The 23,462-nt window shown below is 42.1% G+C and overlaps 1 protein-coding gene across 8 annotated transcripts in view; it reads left to right on the top strand.

The window, feature by feature from the left end:
* disp1 (dispatched homolog 1 (Drosophila)) overlaps positions 1 to 23,462 on the top strand; it is an 84,600-nt gene that overhangs the window by 12,125 nt on the left and 49,013 nt on the right. For 4 of the 8 annotated variants that reach the window (XM_035617905.2, XM_047328657.1, XM_047328658.1 and 1 more), the window contains one exon: positions 14,553 to 14,630. The exons of 1 other annotated variant lie outside the window; for it this stretch is intronic. The gene's annotated coding sequence lies outside the window, so the exon portion shown is untranslated. Of the gene's footprint in view, positions 1 to 8,614; positions 8,729 to 10,938; positions 11,019 to 14,552; positions 14,631 to 23,462 lie in introns of those variants that run through there. 3 more of the 8 variants (XM_047328662.1, XM_047328661.1, XM_047328663.1) reach the window with 2 other exon arrangements.

The raw sequence follows: 23,462 nt of genomic DNA, 5'->3' as shown, positions 1-23,462 counted from the left end.
GGTGGTGTTCTGGCAACTGCACCTGAATGGATCCTTCAAATAAATAATCAAAGAAATGAAAGCGTGGCACCAGTTAGACTAAGGAGACAGCGTTTTGCTCTGGTACTGGGATTTCCTCTACCAACCGCTGCTAAGTCTTCAGTAATAATTGGTACTGAAGTTGGCAGAGAAGCTCATGGGAATGATAAATGATTCACCAGCCAGTCTCTTAAAATCTATATACTGTAGGACTGGTTCCACAACCCCAAGTCTTTCTATTGTGGCCCACAATGACAGAGTGGCGTTGAATGCCTACCCCTTTCATACACACATTTACCTGCTTTCTACATGTGCTTTTTCATACTCTGATATGTTCGATAACAAGTTGAATTTGCTGTGGTTTGGTCAAGTCAAATATTGAAACAAAATACAGTTGCGCCTCACTGAGTATACTGTCGACCTTCTGTAAGCTGATGGACAGGACAAGTTCAAATTCCCTTCATATTTCACACCAAATTGCACCACACCACTTAATCATTACTGACATGCCCCTGACTGCGCCATCCCGCCAACTCAATATTGGTGGTAATTCACCCAAAAACATTAAACTAATGCAGGTGAAAGAAATTGTGTTACCACTGACAGTATATTGGCAAAATACTGAGGAAAATAAATGTTTTAAAAGTAGGAATTTAAAAGATCAGCCACTCCCCTGTACCCTCTTTGCTGCACAGTGGCACAGTATATTTTGGAAAACTGCAAAAGACATATTTTGACATTTTCTTACTCTTCTGAAAATGTAACTCCCCATCCCACTCTATGAAGCTTTTGTATCCTTGCACAATGTCTGCATTATATTGCCGAAACCCTTTGCTTCGAGTAGGCCTGTCACGATAATTACGTAATCGACTTACCGTATGATACATGAATATGAACTCCATGATTTTTATTGACCTCAGTTGTGTATACATGCATGTTTGTCGACATAAGAATGAATGTCAACAACAGTACAGCAAGTCTTGCTGCTTCTGTCCTCTCATCTGTTCTCGTCATATGATTAATCAATTACTGGTTTGGTCTATAAAATGTCAGATAACATGGATTTCTTAGTATTTTTCTAAATGCACCATGTCTTCAAATTGCTTTTTTTGAGACCTAAATGCAAAGTCAAAACTTTGGATAACATTTCTCTCAGCAGCAACACAAATCGTGTAGGACCAATATACTGCGAGCTCAAGCTCAGTCGTAAAAATTATGATAATATTGTTTATGGAGATCATTTCTTGGACAATATGCTGTGCAGCAAATAGTAGTTATCGTGAGAGGCCTAGCTTTCGAGCCCCTCAGTTAAATGTGGCGACGTGTGGACACTGTAGAGACCCATAATACCTGAGAATGTGGCGCTGCGACAGAGCTGAGAGGCACCGTGGATGGAAAACTCAAAGTTAATGATCACAGATGGTGAACTGGCTTATCCCAGCCCCTACAGAGCAAACAGTTTTTTCCCTCCTCCGGCTTCTCTCACCACTGCCAATAACATTGGTACATTCAACAAGTGGTTTGCCATGAACTCCTTTTGCTTCAGTGGACTGCTTTTGTCTTTATGGCTGTTCCATGGCACTACATTCACAGGAAAGTTATTGGATTAGTGCTCAACAGTGAGGTTCCGGAAGTGGAAAATCTAAATCAAGCATTTTGATTAGTAGCCGTAATGTCGTAACCATCCAAGGGCAACTAGCCAAGAGGCTTTGAAGCGAGGTTATATGCACCTATAGAAACCACAAGTGCTTATGATACCAACCTGGTTCTAAGAAAAACATGTTTTATTCGCCATGTCATTGAGAAGTACTACATTACCCACAATCCTAAAGTGTAACATCGTTGTGTCTCTGATTGGTGGTGCCACCGAGTTACTGCTACCACCACTGAACTCTACGATCATAGATACAAGCTACCACTGTTATCGACAATATAAACACTATTCATGATGAAGATTAAATTCAAGAAGAAGGAAAGGCATTCTCAATGGGTCATGGTGGGTGAGTAGTTCCTTCATTCTTAAAATAATTCTGTACACACTCATGTACCTTTGCTTTTTTATCCAAATGTGATGGAGTAAAAAAAAAAAAAATCATATACTTGATTACAGTTATGAGGTACTTGTGCTTCACCTGAATATTTACATTTTATGCGACTCTAGTCTCGTTGTTCGTGGAGGGATTCACTCCTATCAATTTGAGGGAAACGTTGTGATTCAACTGCATCCTCTGACACTTTGTTTTTTGCAGCTTCAGAATAAAATGGTGCAAGAAATTCATTCAACCAACTGTAGTTAAAGTTTATATATTTTGTTTGGTCTATTTTAGTGTTATTAGTTTTGCTTGAATGAAAGATCAAAATACTTATTATTATGGACTGAGTCTTTGACTCTACAAATAATCAGACCAACGGTCTCATCCATCCCTGTTGATTTTATGAGCCCATCGCTTGGGGAGGGCCCCTGTTCCTTCCCTGTGGGTTGGTCTGCTGGTATCAGAGGTCATAACCGAATTATAAATATACATTTGAAACCATTGTTGATGAATACCTCATGGAAACAAAATGTAGCCACTGTACAAGATCAGTAACACGTTTTCCTGTTAGCCTAAGCTCTCCGTTATTGTATCATGAAAAGCATGAATATTTAATGGGGTCTTCATAGTAGGCTGTGCTCCCACCACCATCATCATCACATGTGACCAATGATCCCCACAAGGCAGCTGGAGGAAAAGCACAGGTTTAGTGCCTCTTTTGACATGTGTATCACTCTCACTTTGCCTTTTCTCCTCGTCGTCCACTATATTCTCCTCCAAGGCGTCCAGCAGTCTGAGGCCTTAATTCAATAAGCGATAAATTGGAAAAATGTGCAAATGTAAGGCATATTTTGGGTTCCCCGGCCAGAAGAACATTTTGAGAGATTTTTTTTTTACTCCCTTTCGCAACTTAACTGCCCTTTTCCCTCCTTCATCTTCTCTCTCTCTCTCTCTCACGCTGTGCTGTAAATCGTCCCAGAGTACGTCTGCTCCCTCACAGTACTGCAGTGAAGACTCTGTTCATTAGACTGACACAAACCAGGGAGGGGTTTTTTCGTAGGGTGGGACGGTGCTCCCAGGGAGGGAGGGGGCGGAGTGGAGGAAGGCAGGGACGGAGAGGGACAGCAATCTAGGCCTGGGCCTAAGCCACTGACCCTGGAGGGCATGTCGTCGGGGTCACAGCACAGAGGTGGATGAATATGTACAGATGACGTGATGTATGAGGAGGAGGGGCCAATTCATTCCTTTGTTTCACTTGTTATAGACCTCGGTGTAGCTCGAGCCCAAATCATCAATTGGACAAAAAGGCAGAATGTGGAGCTGCCGAGCAGAGCAATTTAAGACCGCCTTCCTCCTCTACCTTTTTATCTTATCCTTTACATTGCTCTCTTCCTTTCTATGTCCTCCTTGTCAAACATCTTATCTTCACCTTATTTTTCCCATTCCTCCCCCTTTAGACAGCGAAGGGCATTCCTGTAGAATTTCAGTGCGTAAATTATGATGTGATTGCGTCAAAAGTTGTTAACATAAAAGTTAAAACTTTTTCCCTTCTGCCATGTGGATGAAAGTTGATAAAGAGCATGCTCACTCAGCTGCATGCCTATTTGATAAAGTTATACGGACACACCTGCATGCAAAACAGAACATATGGTATATACATGCATGTGCACACACACATGGATGTACACACACTCATACGCACACCCATACATGTCAACATAAATGAACTACAGCTACATTTGGCTTGGATTTTCCTGGCCCCGTCTTTTGTAGCGGTGCGGCGGTGTCGATGGAATAGGAACCCATAAGGGACACACTTCAAAGCACTCTTTTTTTAGTTAGAGTTCCTCTGTTGGTTTTTACTTTTTGTGTATGTTTTGGATTCCTGGTGGTGGACACAGCAGCTCTGTGAGCAGAGCAGAGTTGTGTGCGGCTGACTGTGACCCTGGCCAGTCTCAGGCTCACGGCTGTGGTGAGCCAAGGGTTCTGGCAGGGCCACCCACGCCTGGCTCCAGCGTGCGGGGTATATTTACTAATGGCGCTCACTGGGGTTGTTGGCAACTCCTCAGTCCCCACTATATGGTCTCCGTGGTCTGCACGACATGATTGTGTGGAGGCAGGATGTTCGGAACTGCTTTAAACACAGGCCTGAATTTTAAGCACACAACCAAGCAGCCCTCTTTTTAAAAAGCAATTTCAACTTCTCCGATTAATTATCCTCCCAATTCTTTGTTTTACAATAGATCTGTAACTGAAAATTATCTTAATTGTAATTTGAATTATTTTTGATTTCTGTCCTCTGCAACCAGCAGTCCAAAACCCAACTGAGTTTACTTTAATAGAAGAATAACAACATTATCGAGGAGACTTGAGGGTTTCTGTGTTGAATATATAACTGAGGATATCATTAAAGAACATTTTAAAACTGGGCCTGTTTAAATGCACCATAGGTTTGCTATTAAGCTATGCGGTTAGTGCTTGGATTGAATTCTTAAGGCACCAATATGTGATGTATGTTATTGACTCTGCAGAAATGACAATATTTGACTACAAAGTGTTGCTGTATAACATTGCCCTACACTTTCCAGAGATCACCTGTGTCCATTACTGCCCGTTTTACTGTAGGTTATCTCAAGGTAATTTCTCTGCTCATGCTGAACACCTTGTTCTCTCATTAATTCCAAACAAGCTGCTTTTACTGGAAGAATGAAACATATTATTTCCTGTGTTTTTTACAAGGATACCAACCTACCAGACAAAAAAGTTTGGATCGCAAATATACATTTTAATGAAAAAGACTTGGATTCGACTGCTGTGTCACTAGTATTTAGAGTAACCAACATACTTCATCAAAGAAATAACTTAAAGTTGACTGGTGTTAAATGTTTATTACACATAAGATATGGAACTTTGGACCAGTCAGTTGTTTCCTGTCTTCTTTAGACACAGAGGCCTTTAAGGACAAAGGGTGATGAATGCACACAACTTTTTTTTGGCAAGGGTGTCTCAAGTCTTACATCATCCCGTAGGCCTCTGCTCTTGATCATCCCTGGCTGCCGCTGCAGAGATGAGCACCCTCACACGATGTCCTCAGCTGTCAAGGCCAACTCAAGAGCGCGTGTGTGTGTGTGCGTGTGCGTGTGCGTGCGTGCGTGCGTGTGTGTGTGTGTGCGTGCGTGCGTGTGCGTGTGCGTGTGCGTGTGTGTGTTTGTGTGTGTGTGTGTGTTTTTGGGTGCCTCCCGTTGAAGTCGTTGTATGTAAATGCATATTGTTCTGTATGTTTTTTTGGTACGTTTGAGATGAAGGGTCGAGGTTGATGTCAAATCAAACATTCATACAGTAGAAAAAGTGATGACTTTGTATATTTACAAAGATTCAATCTGATTATAGACACTGATTTCAAAGTTAAACTTGAGATCTTAAATTTAAGCTATATTAGCAAGGATTTTTCAGTGATTTAACACTGTATTGAGCTTACTGAGGCAAATCTAGCTTCTTCATTTCCATTTTGTGAGGTCTTGTGGGATAAGTATTTTCACCAATCCATATACTGTACACCATACATTTATAAAATATAATTCTAACCCTAAAACATGGTCAAATTTAGCATGCTAGGCAGTATGTAATTGGAACACACTCTTTAAGAGCATGGAGGCCCTCATAGTGGCCGTAGACCAAGTGGCCCCAAGTGGTCTGACCAACTGACTAAACTTTGCTATAACAGTGGCTGAAATAGCTTTGCCAAAACCCTCGATTGAAGTTGTACATGCACAAATAGAAAAAGGTCGTTGGGCCTCTCTGCGCGCTCATTATAACTGCCATTGTCGTGATATGTTTGTGGATTGAGGTGGAAAACACAAAATGAGATGTCCAGACAAAATCTGCTGTTTTATAACTTTCACCTGGTTTATCTGTTATTCCAGGAAAGTTAAAAGGAAAATTCTTTGCAAGAGTCTAAAAGTAGTAGTGTTTTGTTACTTATGCATTGAGTCACAATGACAGATTATATGTAGAAATATACCGCTCCCACTCTTACGAGTCCCAGAGTGCACTGGGGTCTGGTCTCTGTTGGCTGTCAACAGTCCTCTGGCAGCTTTGCCCCGAGCGGTGCCATCCCTTCTGTTACCGTAAGCACGACCGGTTTATAGGCCTCTGTCAACTTTGCGCCCCCCTCAGGCCTCCTGCTTCGTTTGGTGTACTTAATTGTGATTTGTGGAGTTTTTTTCGGTGCCTGGCTTCAATCACCTTCTCATTTAGTGACTCGCTGTGGTTCAGGTGAATGTTGTGATTACCCCAGCATGTCATGGATGAGTGGATGTTTCTGTGATGTGCTTTGAGTCTGATTTAAAACCCCCAAAAAACCAACAACCTTACCATCTTTGCTGCCTCTTTTTCGGAGATGCTGTCCATGTGGGAGATACTTTGAAGTCATGATTAATGAATAGGTGCCGATTTTGACTTCAGAGCAAAAGCAGACGCCACAAATGCAACTATATGAAAACATTGGCTCAGCTCCTGTACACACATCTGTGTCTTGTTTTGGTGTGTAGTCTTCCCAGAATAATAAAGCACAATGGATAATTAGTTTAGGTTTACTTAATAGCTTTAATAACCGGGAGTTATTTCTCCTAATACTCATGAGTCCTTCAAATAATTACTTATTTGTAAACCTGCTGTCACGCTCACGTCCATCACACCCTTCCTTCTTGTATCCTCTCTTATTAGAGAAACAAAAGTTGCTTTGTTTTTGTAAAAATCACTTGGGTTCTAAATTACATTTCCAAAGCTTGGAGGTCACAACAACTTCCCCACTGGGGTTTGATGTAAGTGGCACTTAGCCCGCTACTGTAGCTACTCACAAGGATTTATAGAGTGCATCACCAAGAGGCCGGAGGACCAAGGAATGTTTGCTAACACCCTGCTGCAGGTGTTACAAACCTCTTTTCTTTCCTTCCCCTCTTTCTTTCCCCTCGTCTCCTGTAGCTGCTGATGGAAGGCAGCTGGAAGACCTTGCTTGTTCTCCACTTGTTGGGTTAAAAGGGGTCTCTGTTGGTGGAACATAATGTTGGCAGCACCCTCCTCCTCCTGTCGCCGTTCGCTACCCAGTCCGGAAAGTCCTCGACGTGAAGCGTTCATAATTACATTGATCTCGAGGAGGGGGGCTTTTATGACCTGCTGACGCATTCAATCACATTTCAGCATGGCCCCTTGCTGAGGGCTCCTGTGTTTTGCATATTCGGACTTTGTGTTCAGTCGTTAGCGGTTCTCGTGTTTCTGGTAATTGGGATTTTTCACATGGCCCTGAAGGAGAGGGTTAAAGGATGGAGGATGGAGGAAAACGGAGGGAGGAAGACGCAAACAAGAGGGGGAGCAGCGTCGATGGGCCAAGGGGGGGTTGGTTCTCAGTCTCAGAGAGAGAGACTGTCAGAAACTCCAGAGGCATGCACTATGAGATCCAGATGTTGTTACCCCCAACATTTGCCCGACCCCGTCACCCCCATGTCTACTGTATGTAACCATAACGATGGATTACATCGTGTCCTCTCGGATAGCACTTGTGCTCACACCATTGTTCGCGGTGCCTCTCTGTTTTGTTTTCCAGGCTAAATACAGGAAGTCATTTTTAGGCTCTGCCTTATCCAAGGAAACATATCTGTTTCTTCAACCCCCCCCCTCCTCCGGCGCGCTTTGAATTTCCACCCGATCACGTCTTTGGTCTGGTTTGAGTGAATGCAACAGCGGGCCAGAGCTAATGAGCTTGCTGGGATCTAAGAGCAATGCCATCTATAGGCATTCACCCCAGCCTGTGCCAAATGCAAAACACTTAACCTGGAAACAAGTGGGAGTGATAGAGGAAAACATTAGAGCCCGAAAAGGGGCTTCATTTTTAGAATTTGAATCTAATTATTTGCTTGTCTTGGCCCAAAGGAAGTGCCTCAAGAAAGTCAGGATTATTTGTGACATGCAAGTGTGAACCCAGGAAAAACTAGTTCCCAAGATGGATGATGAGGTTGAGAGTGAATGTGAGGTAGGAGGATTGTTGTTGGTCTTAACTCTTGCTCATCTTCCCCACTCCTTTCTTTCCTTCTAAACCTCCCCCCACTTCTCCAAGTAACCTTTGGCAGGAGAGGTCAGCATTGTGTCCCAGCAGGGTGACCTTTGGTAATGAGAAGGCAGGTTAGCGGGCGACCTGGAAGCGCTTTGTCTGCCTCTCCTGGGAACACAAACAGTGACGATGGTAAGGCACACAGGAACAGCTGCACGGCTGCCGGCTTGTGTGCTCTGGCCTGATCTGATGCCCATTTGTCATTTCACTGGCAAAAAAGAAAACAGAAATATAAACAAAAGACAAATCTCCTTGACTGATTCTCTCAAGGTGTCAGAGCACTTTCTTCTCAACTTTACAGACTCTGTAATTTTTCTGTCTACTCATTTAGGCTAAGATCATTTATTGTTTACTTCTCAAACAGTTGCATGTTAATAATTAATTTACTGATAATATGACACATTTCCTTGTGACTAAGGCCTCGAGCCAGTGTGTTTTTGAGAGAGCTGGTTCCAGAGAACCAGCTCTTTTTGTGATTTACTTCTACCGACTCGCTCTTCTCTTAATGTGGGTTAAAATGTTGAAGAAGAACTTGAGCGAGGGATCCACCCACACAAGAATGAGGTGACAGGTGAGTCAGTCATCGGTGTGTTTTTTTGGGAAGTATTCCAAAAGTCTGTAAAGGTAGGTTCAGTCATGTCAGCCCTCAGAGTTAATCCAATACAGACTATTGTATAGTCTGTATTGGATTAACTCTGAGGGCTGACTTTACTTTTTAAACTCATTCATCCCTTTTAACCCCAACTCCTTCATCCTATGATCGTTTGACTTGTTTTGTCCTCATTACCATAGCCTGTCTTGCTCTTGCTTGTTGCCTCTCCCGACTCTCTCTATCTCTCTCTCTCTCTCTCTCTCTCTCTCTCTCTCTCTCTCTCTCTCTCCCCCCTGCGCCACTGTTTTCATCACTGGAGATCTCACTTGTTGATATCCCCATGTCATTTGATACAGGTTTAATTTTTTGGCTTTTAAAAACTGACTTGCCCCGTACGAGCTCCTGTGTACTTCACATATCTGGCATAAAATCGAAGAGCGGAAAAAGGACAAGTGGAGAGCGGGAGCAGGGTACATAGTTCTTGGCTGGCATCCATGACGTGCAAAGATTGCTAATCTGCTTGTACAGTCCGTTCCATTCATCTTTTCCTTGACTTTGGAGTACTTGAGGAAAAGGGCATCCTTCAGTGCTCTTTAAACTACTCGTATAGTATTTTACTCGCATGTAAATTCTTGACATATCATTGACCTGCCAGTGGAAAATATGATGGAACACCAAAGGAAGAATGAGTGTTAATGGCAAAGTGCCGCGATTCTTGGCATTGATCCTCTGAACAGGCAACATTTTCTCAAAGCTGCTTGAGTTCGAGTTGATCCCATTGCAGTCACACACAAAGTGGTGCAGTTATGAGGCTACTTTGATCCCTTACAATCTGAAGAGCTTTCCATTTTGTACAGAAAGAGACAGTAAGCCTTTTGGAATCCTTTAGGTAGTTTGAAGACATTCCTTCAAAGTGCAAAAATAATCTTTGTAAATACTAAAAGAAGAGTGAATAGAACATGCTCAAAGACAGTTGATGTCTTCCAACAGAACAAGTCCGATGAACTGATAACCCTAATAGACAATGATCGGTTCCCCTCATTATTCAGTCTAAACAAATGAGTGATGAGTGAAGGGCTTTCATCCTCGTCGAGTCTGATGAGGTAGTTTAATGACTGATTCAAAGTGTTTTGTGTTTGTGAATGCTTCGTGTCATTACATGTTTGCTACTGGTTATGAAGAGTTGAACGAATGAATGGGAATAGCCCAGCTGTATGCATGCTAGTGTATGCATATGACAGCGTGCCCCATGACGGAGACATCCATGTATAACATGTCTGGACACTTGCTAACCTGGAGCCAGAGGCGCAGGAATAAACCAGACTTCAGTAATGTCTTTTCTGTCTGGAGATGGCTCTCGCTCAGAGGAAATGAGTCTATGTTACACAGGCATTGCTCAAATTCCTCCCCTTGTGTCATCGCCGCTAAAGCAAATAGCGGCTTAGGGAAAAGGATTCTGCCACTGAATCAACAGATTGTTTGTGTCTTCACCGGCTCAAAGGGAACATTTTACAGAATTGTGGAAAGATAGGAATTTGGGAGGTTGTTCCTTTTAAGCCCAAACCCTCTTATTCTGCCTTGTGGAACAGTGCTAAAGTTTAGTGTCTTTAAAGGTTTGAAGGGAGTTTAGCATTGGAAGGGAGATTCCTTGTCTTGACTCTTCAGAACTTGAGTGACTCTTTTGGAAATGAGAGCCGACCGTCTCATTCGGATGCCATTGGATTAATTGGTTTATCCATGTTTGGCCCGGGCCTACCACTGACCTGGGTTTGATGGATATTGTCTGCAAAATCATTGTATGCCTAATAATTGGGGTCAGTCTGGGGCTTTCTGGTGATGAAATCAGTAAGAGAGCCCCTTTGCTTTTACACTGCAACACACTGTTTTCACATTGCTGTAGTACGCAACACTTGAGAAATTTGAGGGATTACCTCAAAGAAGAGTGTATACTTTATGTTAGAAGTACATGACAGAAGTACATGTTATCGCACTTCTACATTATCAAGAAACTTGTAAACTAATTTTACGCTTTGTACTTTTAATTTTACCTTATCCCACCTATCGCCTACCTTCATCTTAGTTATCTCCTACTCCTCTTGCCCCCTCCTCATCTCCAAAACTTAATGGGTTACGCTTTTGTCTTATCTCTTCTACTCTACTAAACATACTGCTGTTTTCTTTTCTATTAGATTCCATGCAAAACTATTTAAAGTAAAAACATGCAGCAACCGTCTTGGAGGAGACAGCAGCTTGCAGGTGACTAGTCAAGGTAATATATTGTTTTCTTGTACCTTAATGTTGAACTCGATTTATTACTCTGCAGAAATTAACGAAATTCCTTTACATTTCTTGTACAACAGACCACATGGGACAAAGTAAACACAGGATATACACGGAGCAAAAAACAGGGAATATGTTCTTCATTAAAAACTAATTTTGATACAAGCTACCATTACCAACATACATTTTGTATTCCAAGAAGTACGAATTGTATAGATTTGAGCTGTTGTTTCTCCCAAGACTATTCTTTATAGCATTGCTTTGGGAAATGTTGTTGTGACACTATCAGTGTCTGAGGCTGGGACGAACATTGAGCCATTGTGCTGGGTTAAACACGTGCCTCCGACTTGAGGTTGTTACTCTAAATTGGCTGAAAGTCCCTCCCCTCCTCATCTGTCCATATTGAAACTCCCTCTGTGGCTACCACTCTCTTCATCTTCTCCCCATCGACGCACACCTTGGTAATTGGTGATGTGGTCCATATGTTGAGTTTGAATGGCCCCTTGTTATGCAGGGCCTTCAGACTTACTCAAGGACATATCAGAACCTTGTCATTAGGCTACCTGCCCTTTCCGGGACAGGCGTCACAGGCTGGAGGATATAGTTTCCCAGTCTTTTCACCTCCTTTTAAAACATTATTATCTTCTCTTATCACCTGTCAAATCATCACCTACAGTCCCTCACATGTGTAACTCGGTGACGTGCTGTCAGTGTGTGTAATCTTCATTATTAAGTGACCTTCTCGGGCCTTATTAACAGATGGCAGTGGTGTGACCTCTCAGCTGGAGGGTCATAGGAAGGTAGGAAGAAATGACTTGTAGGTTTATTAATCAATCAAACTTAATCTATACACCACCTGTTTTTCAAGTCCGCCATAAAGCTTTTTTACAAGTGATTGAAAAAAGCACAGGATGCCACATTTGAAAACAGCATATTAAAAATATCAATATTTTTTGCTCTCATATCCTATGGAAGGCTGTTCCAGCTAAAATAGAGGAAACAGAGGATCCGAGGACCTGTAGACTTATGAAATAATTTCATAACCTGTACAATAGTCAACAGGCAACAAGTACGAAGACTTTGAGCAAATCATAATATGTGCTTTGCTTCTGGTCTCAGTCTTGTGCAATAGAATCCTGGATTATTAGTAGCTGATTTATCATACTGTTTGGTAGAAGCTGAGAGCCTGTTGGTAGTCTGGCCTGCCGCTTGAGAAATGTTCTTGAAAATGCTGTTTTTGTGAGACCTTAGCAAGAGCTTTGAAATTAAAGTCAAACTTGACGTGACTTTCAATCTTTCTTGCTTCTTTTCTTAAGGTGATTCCCAAGTGTATTTCGTTTGGAGTTTAGTTTCTCTCTGAGCCTTTAAACCAATGGTCAGCAGTTATTTTTTATCCTGACTGAGCTGAGTGACATCTAGGCATTTATAACTAAAATACAGTTAGAAAGTGACTGAGCCAGTCACATAGCACCACATAGACATAGCCACATACTTCCGAGGGTAATGTAATGTTTTTTGACAACATGTTTTTGTTTTTTAGTGAATAGCTGAAACTGTTAAAAACACAGTAGTGACCGGACAGAGCCATATAAATACGAGAGGATTTGTGAACATTAAGACCATATGATATAATCAAATCTAGGGTGTGTCCATGTTTGTGAGTTGCTATGTTAACATCCTGTCTAAAAGACACGCATTCCAACGATTCCAAAAACTCTTTTGGACTCGTATCTGTCAGATTATTGGGATTTTTGTTGAAATCCATAAACAAAATAAAGTTATCATAGATTATATAAATAACTGAATGAAGGTCTGATTTCTGGAGTCTTTCAGAAAAGTGGGAACAGATAATTAAAGTCTGTACCCATTAGACCTGTCACGATAATTACGTTACCGATCTCGATATGCTATTTACCTTTGTGTTTATTGACATAAGAATGATTGACAATAACATTCCATTCATCCAAAATTCCATCATTCTATCATCACCTCTGCTTTCTGTGTCGGAGGGGCATATGTCATTTTAATAATAAATATTATATTACTTTTTTCTCCACAACCTGGGGTTGATCTAAAGATCTTGAAAGTCCCCAGTTTGACACAAAATGGGTAGACGAAGAGTGCAGTGACAACCAATAGGCCCTATACTGCAAGCTCACATAATTCAGGAGCCAAAAATTGTCTTAAAATGACAATAATATCATTAATCGCAATCATTTCCCAAGGCAATATATCGTTGACAAAAAGTAGTTATGTGACAAGCCTAACACCCATTTTACTGTAAGCAAAAGAGCGTGAGAATTTGAGAGTGGCACTTTATTCAAAGGCACAAAATCTTCCTAAATCCACATCCCTGCCTTTCGGCATCTCTCGATGAGTTGCAGCTGGTGCTCCACCCTTCTCTCCCCTCTTTGAACAAACAGGAAAAAAAATACACCAAGCCAGAATTTGGTAGGAAAATGTTCAGTCAATGTTCTGATCACAGATAAAGTAATTGATACAGAAGGACTTGTTTGATAATACCATGATATTCTAAAGGTCAGTGTTCTTTTCTGATCCCTCTGCCATAAAAATTAGTTTCTGTCTATGGGAACCACGGTGAGGTTATAACTCTTTTGGCAGTGTCTAAGAGAGATGTCATGGCGGGATACATTCCTATATTCTATAGTCTGTTCTATTTTGTGGGTGAGTATCTGAGATTAGCGGTGGTTGAGTGCAGTCCGTCATGCTAAAAGATGGCAGGGCAGACCCAAAAACATTTTCAGACTCTCAAAGAGAATTGTCATTTTTGCTAATGTGTGCCGCTTCAATGCTCGTGAGTGTTTCCAAAGCACAGATGTAAGCTGTGTGTTCAAGTCCACCACAAAGCTCCAGGGAAACGTGGACAGCTGCCCTGGTCCACTGGAAGCAGGGTAAACTGCGGCGTATGGTGGTGTCAGCGAGCAGTGGGTGCAGCTGGTTTATGACAATCATGGGTCGAGTATGAGTTCACCCCTGTCAGATGCTTTTCTAGCCTGAGCTTTGGGTGAGATGCTAGTGGGTGGAGGATTCACTGCTTGTTTTTCCCCCATGCCTCTGTCAATGACCCATTTGCACTCAGGCTCCTTTGGGCATGGTGTGGAAGAGGAGCCTGCTGAGCGTCCCCTAGCTGGAGCTGCAACCTTTGAGGTCGGTGGTGGAAAGTGCTTCTCGGCCAATTCGTATACTTTCCATCCATTCAGCTTGCTTCAGCCTGGGCACAACAGCAATATTGCAGGCAGCAACCGGTTGTCTATAGAAGAGCTCAATTCACATAAGACTTAAGTTCTTTGGTCTTCATTTTATAACACACTGAAGTTGCAGAGTCTAAACAAACCAGGGAAGAAGGAGGCAGCCATTTTGATGTTGGTGATTATATGAGTTAGTCTGGGTTTTGCAGCCACCCAGCTCTGCAGTCACGTGGAGCTTCTTGCCAAGTCATGGTCTGAATTGTGATGCTAAACAAAAGAACAGCAACAAATGAATATTGCCTTTGTGTCCACAGATTGACTTGTTTTGTCGAGGAGTTCAAGAGTCTGAACGCATGAATAGATGCAGGGCATGGTCCGTTGTCATCCTACAGGTAAGACACACCACACATCAAATGTCGACCGATATTCAACATTTTTATGATTATCGGTATCAGCCATTTTGTAAGCCGACGAGATAATTTCATTTTAAAATGTGATAATTTGGCTCTGATGCAGCCGCGGTCTCTACTCTCTGAACCTTTGCAATGTCCCGTCCGTGCTTTTTACCGGTTTTATCGGTCTTTGAGAATAGCAATAATCAGTCTTGGCCCAGGAAAAAGCCATATCGGTTGACCCCTACTATGAATCTTCCATTTCCCCTAACACAATTTGACCCGAGCAGCACTTCAATAGTTTGTCATTTGTCTCGAGTAGAGTGATATCCCACCTGTGGACTGATTCCTGTTGTTTTGTCGACAACTCTGGGGTTAAATAGCTGTGTTGATCAGTCTGAGAAATATTATGTGGCTATTTTTCGATCCGTGAGAACAGTTGAGGTAACTGTACATGTCGCCCTTTCAATAAATATTTGATGTACTTGCTAGTTGATTGCCCATTTTAATAATGTCTGCTAGCCATGCTAGCGGCACCATCACTTAACTTTTCAAAACCTCACTGTCCAGATTTTTGTGTTGCTGCGCCTACTCTTTGAAAAGAACCTCCAATAACAACCCAAATAGAGAAAGCGTTGCGTGGACTAAGATCAGAACCCTTTGAATGGAAAGTCCTATCCCTCAATCAGTGTCTTAATCGCAAACAGCCTAACAAAGAAAAATGCATTTGTCAGTATAAAAGAGTAAAGCACCTATTGACGGTCCCCTTCCTCTCACCCCGTGCCTCCCTGGGCGAGTCCAGACAAGTCTGTGGTAAAAGGTGAGGATGTTTGCTCCTCACCTTCGCTACAACTGGGTCGGTGAGCAAGGTGAAGGTGTTTACCTCCAACTCGTAGCTCATGGTGCCCTCACTGACCCTTTAAGATGGATAGTAGTATGTTATCAGGAAAACATACATCTCTTAACCCTTTTTTAATTAGGCGTTTTACAGTTTGAATGACTTACTGCTCATTCAAATTTGTGGTTTCAGGGTTGTTTTTCCTCTGGAAACAAGCCTGTTGGATGATTTGTGGATTCGTGGTTATAGCAGTGCGCTTAAATTATTCCCACGGTATAGAGAAAGCGGTATCAAAAGCTCAGGACGAAGTGTGTCCTCTTACTTTGTCCAACACATGACTTCATGTCTTAGTATATATCTTGAGTCGGGCAGCAGAGCAGCCGTACATGTACAGGTAATCACCAGCACAAACACACTTCTCTCACTAACCTAATTTATCTTGACTATCTACACACACACACACACACGCACACATAGTCACTCATTCTGTCTTTCTGGTTCGTTCTGCCCTGACCTGCTGAAAGGCTTTCAGGGCCCGTGTCACTCAGCCAACAACTCTCTCTGTTCAGACTCTCAGCAGGTTCAAGTTGGACGCCAGCCCGTTCTCCCTCCTCCTTCGTTCACATTGGCCGCCTTGTCATGTTAAGATGTAGGGAACACAAACTGGTGTGCGTGCGTGCGTGCGTGCGTGCATAAAATGGGCGCTTCAGTGTTAAGAGATTAGTGCTGGCGACATGTACGCGAATAGGTTTGTGAGTGTATACACACGTGTTTAAAGGTTTGACTGTGTAATGTGTGCGTGCCTGGATCCATTTATTACTGTGTATCTTCATGAGTGAATTTGCAGATCAGTTAGAAAAAAAGCAGCTGAGGCTGCTTCACAACAATGACAGCGTCTGTTGTTGATTCTGCACGAAGTGAGCTTTCAGTGCCGGGCTCTCGGACTCTGCCATCAATTGAAGAGCTAGAGCAAGTAAACATGGACCTCTTTTATCAGGTTATAAAGTTTAAATCTGCAAATAGTGATAGTTATTTCTTTTTGGGGGGGGGGGGTTGGTGACGACGTGCTCAGTAGTTTATTCGCAGTACATCAACTTGAATCATTTCCCTCCGGCTCCGCATGTGTTCTCCCAGTTGGAGCGTCAGCAAATTGTGAAGCAAATTGTGGGCATAATTAAGCAGACCGAAATTACGGTGAGTGAGGTAGTAGTGGTTTGCACGAGGGAAGTCATTTAAAGAAGCGGGTAAAGGAGCTAAAAATACATGTGATCAACAAATTATACAAGACAAATTACACAAACTCAAGTGAAATGAAATGTAAAATGCTCCTCCTGAATCACAATGTTTCATTCAGTGAGCAGGTTGAACTGTTTATGGAAAAACAATCAACAATCAACCCCCCCCCCCAACAAAAAAGTAGGACTCCTTTACATACTGTACCAAGGCTTTCCATCTGTTGATTATCAAACTTCAAACTGTAACTTCTGCCAACAGTGCTGCAGCAGTGCTGCTTGTGCTCCTCTGTTATATCGGGCTGAACTTTTCCTAATTGTAACTGATACAGTGGGTTGCTTTTATTTTTCCATCTTCACAACATCTTTGTTTCAATCGTGGTTTTGGTTCATCCGCCCTCATGCACGTTTTGATTGAGTAGTTGGGCTGTTTTTTAAAGGCACATTTTTATGCTTCAAATCAGTTTTCTTCCATTTTACATGTGCAATTAAAGTGATTGTGTATCGGACTCTGAATGCTGCCAAAAGCAGGCAATCTATCACTCAATACTGTCCCTTAATGCATCCTGTGTAGACAGAATGCGACTGGAGCTTCTGCTGCCATGATTTCTTTTTTCATGTTAGTGGGGTCGTCCATATTTTTCGGCGAGGCAGCCCTCCTCATTTCATATTATGCTTGCTGGTTATTTCATTGTGTCACTCCTTATGGCAAATGTGGCACAGAGACAGAGAAATTTACATGAAGGGAACACAAACAAACATGGAGGAGAGTGAAGGTGACACAGATCAAGGTAATTCACAACAAGAGGACTGTGACCAGCTAAGACAAAAAACAAAGAGCTTGTACCTGAAACTACTGAGGCTACTTCTGTTGAATCATTTGGGTATAAAAATTCTGGCATGGACAAGAGAACCGTACTTTGCAAATTATGCCACACAACAGTACCAAAACTTCACTAACCTCTGTAACAACCTATGCAACATTCATGTTAAACAGAACAGAGACAGTCTACTGATTAGAGCCACTAAAGCGCAGTCGAGTGCTCAAAACAAAGATGTTGCAAAGAGGCTTTTAATCTGGTGACGAATCCTGAAGATGGAAGGAGGTATCTGCACTGACCTGCCCCAAAAGATTGCACGTCGAATAAAGGCATGAGTAACAAATAATTAAACGTACAGCTACCTGGCTATGAAGAGACCTCTATTGTCATTTGAGATTTCGGTCCTGTCACACAGCCCCGCAGGGTGAAAGCATTCTCAGATGGATTCATTAAAATCACTGAACAATGGACTGGCCTGATGTAGGCAACACGTGCCAAGTGACTGATTGAAAAGCCACAGGAAGGTTGTTAGAGGGGAAAGTAAAACGTTTTTTTTGCGTGATTAACCCTAATGTTTCTTAGCTTGCTGACTCAAACAAATCTGCCCCCGTAACCAGCAATTAATCCACCCTCCCTGTTCCCCGCAGCTGTGTTGACTGTCTTGTTCATAGGAACCCTTGATTACTAGGTCGAGTGTTCGTTTGGGCTGAACCTGGCATCTTATTGTGCCTCCCTCTCCAGCGCGCGCACACACACACAAAACATATACTTCTTCACTTTGATCCTGGAAAGTTGTAAATGACTTCTGCGTCATCGCCCAGTGCCTCGGGGGATCCAGCGAGACTTTATAGGCCTCATGAATGGTTTGGGATGTTTATCTATTCTACAGTACGCCTGTCTAAAGATGCTTTTGGCAGCTGTTTCATGTCCAATTACCTTATGTTGGCAGATAGCTGCATGCTTTTTTTGCTTTGCTTCATTAGAAGCCTCAGCTGTGATGGCTCGGGACGGTATCTTCATTAAAATTTATGATTTGTTGATTTTAAGAATCTGTTGTGTTTCTTGGTGTGATTGTTAAAGGGGGCATTAGGAAAACACGACGACTCTATATAACACGGCGCAGGTGTCTTGAAGTGACATCAGTGTATAAGCTGAGCTGGAGGTGTCTCTGCAGCCAAAATATGATTTGACTTGGAACATGTCCACAGTTTATGACAAATATGGCTCGGTGCAATGTAACCACACATTAGGGGCAATAAATGTGATGGAAAACTGCTAATATTGAAATATTTAGGAATGTCCTGGTTGGTTATTGACAACAGATGCCTTTTAAACTCTCGGTCTAGATTTTCCAAATATTTTGAACTCGTTGAAATGAATTTCAAGCAGTTACAGTTGGACAAACACATCAGTTAACAGGTACTTTATTTCCACAAATTATATGATTTTATATTTCTGCCTAATCAGTGTTCCAGGCATAAAGAGAAACGAAAGCACAATTCGCATGCAATTGGTCATCGCAACAGATGGACAATGGGTCTGAAAGGAAAAGTGTTACAAGCATACTGGAGCACTTCCTGCGCGTTATGCAATAAAATAAAAAATGGGAGATGTAAAAAATATGGCTCGACTCTCATGAAGAGGAAAAAATATACAGTACGCTCAGTGGAATTGTAATGATGCACATTGAATCATCTGTGTCTCCAATACAGATGCTTGTTCTGTTGCTGGACGTTGTACTCGTACCAGATGTAGTGTCCAGCCATGTCGTTGCAGTGAGTTACTGTGCACAATGATGGTTATATAATGCGCATTGTAATTTTGTATTATTTGTTTTACTTGTCTCTCTGAGATGGTATCAGTGCTCAGGGTGCAGGGGGCAGGTGCAGTAGGGTTTGTCGGCCTCTACGAACTCGATGTCCCTCCACTGAACTCCTTGATTGTGCCTCTTTTGTATCTTTCCTGAAGCACTAGTGTTGTGTTTTGAAAATTACAGCACTAAAAAACGTAAAAGTAGCATGAACTCCAATACCAAGACAGACATGTTCAGAATGAGATTTCTAAGCACATATGAACAAGTCTCCATATTGATTGAAGTTTTTTTTTTTTTTTTAATGTGGTTGCCAAATAAGTTAAACCAAAACTTTTTTATGAACTATTTCGTGGCATTGGATAGTAGTGTTTCATTGGTCCAGACTTAAATCTTTATCTCAACAACAATCGGATTGATTTCCTAGAAATTTTATGCAAACATTCATGGTCTCCAGAGGATGAATCATGCTGACCCGTAAGGATCACCTGACTGCTAGCTGTGGCTCGCTAATGCACTAAACTAAAAAGATGAACTTTGTATCTGTCAAACAAAAGATTCAGGATTCCTTGTATTGTCATTCAGTAAAAAATATGTAAAGCGGGACGGAACGAAATTCCGAACATAGAATAGAATAGATCTTTATTGCCATTGTATCAAGACAACGAAACACAGTGGCTCCTTTAAAAACACAAATGATAAACCCTGGGTAATAAAATAGAGCTCTATCAATAAAAATATATTAAAAAAACTAATTGATAATGAATTTCCAGCTGACTTACTTGTACACATGACTAAGTGATCAGTACATTACAATGAGGATTATGAGTTGACTTAATTTGTATTAAACATTAAGGTAACGTGAAAAGATTAGGTGATTCCACTTAATGAGCTGTAATAAACTGCTCTAGTAAGATGATGCACTGAAATTTCTTAAATATAAAAGTGGTCCAATCAGAATTGATAATTCAATTTAATGTGGAATCATTTTCTCCAGTTCATAAAGTTAAAACTATAGGTTGTGGACCACTATTCAGACAACAGAAGTCATTTGAAAATGTGACCTCAGTGTCTGCTTTCATGATATTTTATCAGCAAATTAATTGATCATTACAAAATGCCTATTCCTGTATATGCAGATTCATCTGACAAATCGTTTTTTGGGCCAACGTTTGATTTGGGATACCTGCAGCGTAAACATAGTCTTTAGTCCTGTTCTGTTTCTCTTTGCAGACATTCACGTTACAGTCTTCTGATAGAGTAGCACAAAAGCACTCACACTCCCTCCCTCCACAGGTCATCAAGAGTGTCAGACCCAATTGTATCTCAATGTTGTGTAGTGTCGGTTGCGCAGTCTCCTGTCATAGATCCACAGTATGTTTCACCAGTCTCATGTATAATTCAGCGCATAGTCTTGAGAAATGTTTGCTTTGAATTCACAGACTCTCTCTGTCTCTCCTCATTCCAAGCCTCTCTCAGACAGGAAACAAACCTTATAACCCAGGGAACGGGAGAGGAAATGATAAATGAGGGAAAAGCACGGATACACCGCTTCACATCAGCGCAAATCTGAGCAGCGTTTATTGTTGTAGGCGGCGGCACTGAGGTTTTGCTAAGGAAAGACAGCCTTTGATCGCAGTAGTGGCAAGCTTCACCTATACATGTGTGTTTGACACTTAGTTGACTCGCTCGGTCATGTATGCATGCGCATGAAAGATCATTTTGTCAGCAACAAGAGGATTGGGAGTATTGGGTGTGTTCGTCCAGAACAGGGGTGGAGAACGTCCGGCCTCTGGGCCGTACATCTGAGCATGCTGGTGAGTTTGCAAAACTCCTCCAGGCATTTGGCGAGAGGATTGAGCCCATGAAAAGTAGATAAAAGGAACAAAACATATTTGCTACGCCTTTCAGTGTAGAAACCAGCCGATGTGCCGTACAGACTGCCACTCATAGCTAGGGACAACAACCTCCCTTATCTCAAAGTCTGTATCTACATCCTAAAGATTTTCCAGTTTGAGGAGACATGCACTTGCTCGTCACTCTCTTTGTTGTTGTTGTGATTTGACTGCACTGGCAGGGCCGCAAACCCGCGACCTTGGGTATGGGAGACCGCTAGGCCAAAACCACTGGGGTATGGGAGACCACTAGGCTAAAACCACTGGGGTATGGGAGACCACTAGGCTAAAACCACTGGGGTATGGGAGACCACTAAGCTAAAACCACTGCGTTGCAGCGCTACCCCCTAGCATGTCTCTTAAGGTGTCGACGAGTGATGATTACAAACTGCACTCACAGTATTGTGTGGTGTGGTCCTCACCATTTTTTTGTTTTCGATTTACAGAGCAAGGGCTGAGCCGAAAACCCAGATTTTTTTCCCAGCGAAAACACAGAACCGACAGCTAGCGGACCGTGAGGAAATAGTCGCTGATTTTTACGAAGCGCATGTTGCTTTAGAATTGCTCACTGCCCCTTTTACGTTGGCCGCCTTGAGCAGTTCTTTTCAAAACCAACTCTTACGGAGACACTATTCTGCTCAAGTCCAAAACCCTCTGCGAGTAGCGCCATCATCACTGCCATCTGACATCAGATTCGTCACCAATGAGAAACTTCCAGCTATCACATTAGAGAGGTTTGCATGATATGTTTTCAGTAATTCAATACGACCATTAAAGGATGTCATAAAACTTAAATCACCCTTGATAGGAAACCGGTTCCCCACACCTCTTTTCAGGGCTCAGTCTAGTTCTCACTTCAGGACTTCCCACAGACCTTAACCAGCAGCAATTCTTGTACGTTCTAGATTTAGTAACTGAAAAACTATTGTTACTTGACATAAAGAATTAAGATTTGGCTCGCCCTGGAAAGCCCCTTATCGTTTAACCTCAAAAAAGATGACTATTGGGTTGCTGTTGTCGTAAAGTGGGGAAATGATGTGTATTCATAACACCAGAGCCTCTTAAGTTATGTCTGTATTGTCTGGTGTTGTGGATCCTCTTTGTTCTATTGTCTTGTGATTTCAACTGGTGGTGTGTCAGTTCTCAGAAGGGAACCTTCCCCATTCCCCTTTTTTCAAAAACTCTCTCTCTCTCTTTTTGATTTGGGTCTGTTTTTCTTTCTGTGGTCGTCTGCTTGACTGTCTGCCTTTCTATATCTCCTTTCGTCCATCTCCATCACACACACCCACTCAAATAAAACGTCCCTGCTCCCACACTCACTGGCAGTGGATCTGTCCCAGTACAGACCGAACAGTGTATTGGGGTTTTTCGGTGCCAGTGGGGTAGGAAGAACCCTGCTGGCTTGTCAGCGTCTCTGACCCCTCTGTCACAATGGGTCCCTCTCCCCTCCCACTCGTTCCCCTGCCAAGCTGGGAAGAGTAAATATTTATCAGGCCTCACAACAATGGCCAGCTTGGAGGAGAGAAAGACTTTGACCAGAGCTCATGCGAAGGGCCCGTAGGCAATGCTTGTCTCTGTTGGGGCCTAAACATGCGCTGCAGGAAGATTAAAATGGAGCGTCTGAGTTATTTGACGAAATAAATCCCATAAATTAGTGGTTACACTGGTTACAATGCTAGAACTGTTCTGACACTCACATTGAGTGAATATCAGCTCAAACCAGGATCTTAAAAACAATGTTGGAAAATTATAATGATATAATATAGATGTCATATATTATATATAAATATATCTATCTCAAGTATTCGATGGATTGCCATGGAATATTGTTCAGAAGTTCTTGGTTCCCAGATGATATGTCCCAATGAGGTTGGCAAGACCATTACCTTTCCTTTGGCACGTCCGTGAGGTTGACATTTCTTTCTCGAAACGTCTCCACAGCTTTGCATGTATTCCTCTCAAATTTGGTCGAATATATTTTTGATTATGAGCAGATTAATGCTCATGACTTTGGTGATCCCCTGACTTTTCATCTAGTGCCAGAAGCAGTTTAAAATGTTTCACTTATCCATTAAAGTTTCTCGACATTTATGACTTTTCCTCTCGGGCCAGCATGAGTTTGACATTTGTAGTTTTTTAGTGTCTTACTGGATTGGTTGTCATGAACTTTGGTCCAGACATTAATTTTTCCATTCCACTTTGTTAATTCCATAACTATTTATCAATGCAATCATAA

This window comes from Scophthalmus maximus, chromosome 18 (genome assembly GCF_022379125.1).
Source record: "Scophthalmus maximus strain ysfricsl-2021 chromosome 18, ASM2237912v1, whole genome shotgun sequence".
Classification (NCBI taxonomy): domain Eukaryota; kingdom Metazoa; phylum Chordata; class Actinopteri; order Pleuronectiformes; family Scophthalmidae; genus Scophthalmus; species Scophthalmus maximus.
Note: the sequence above shows the minus strand (reverse complement) of the source record. Positions and strands in the feature narration are given on the sequence as shown.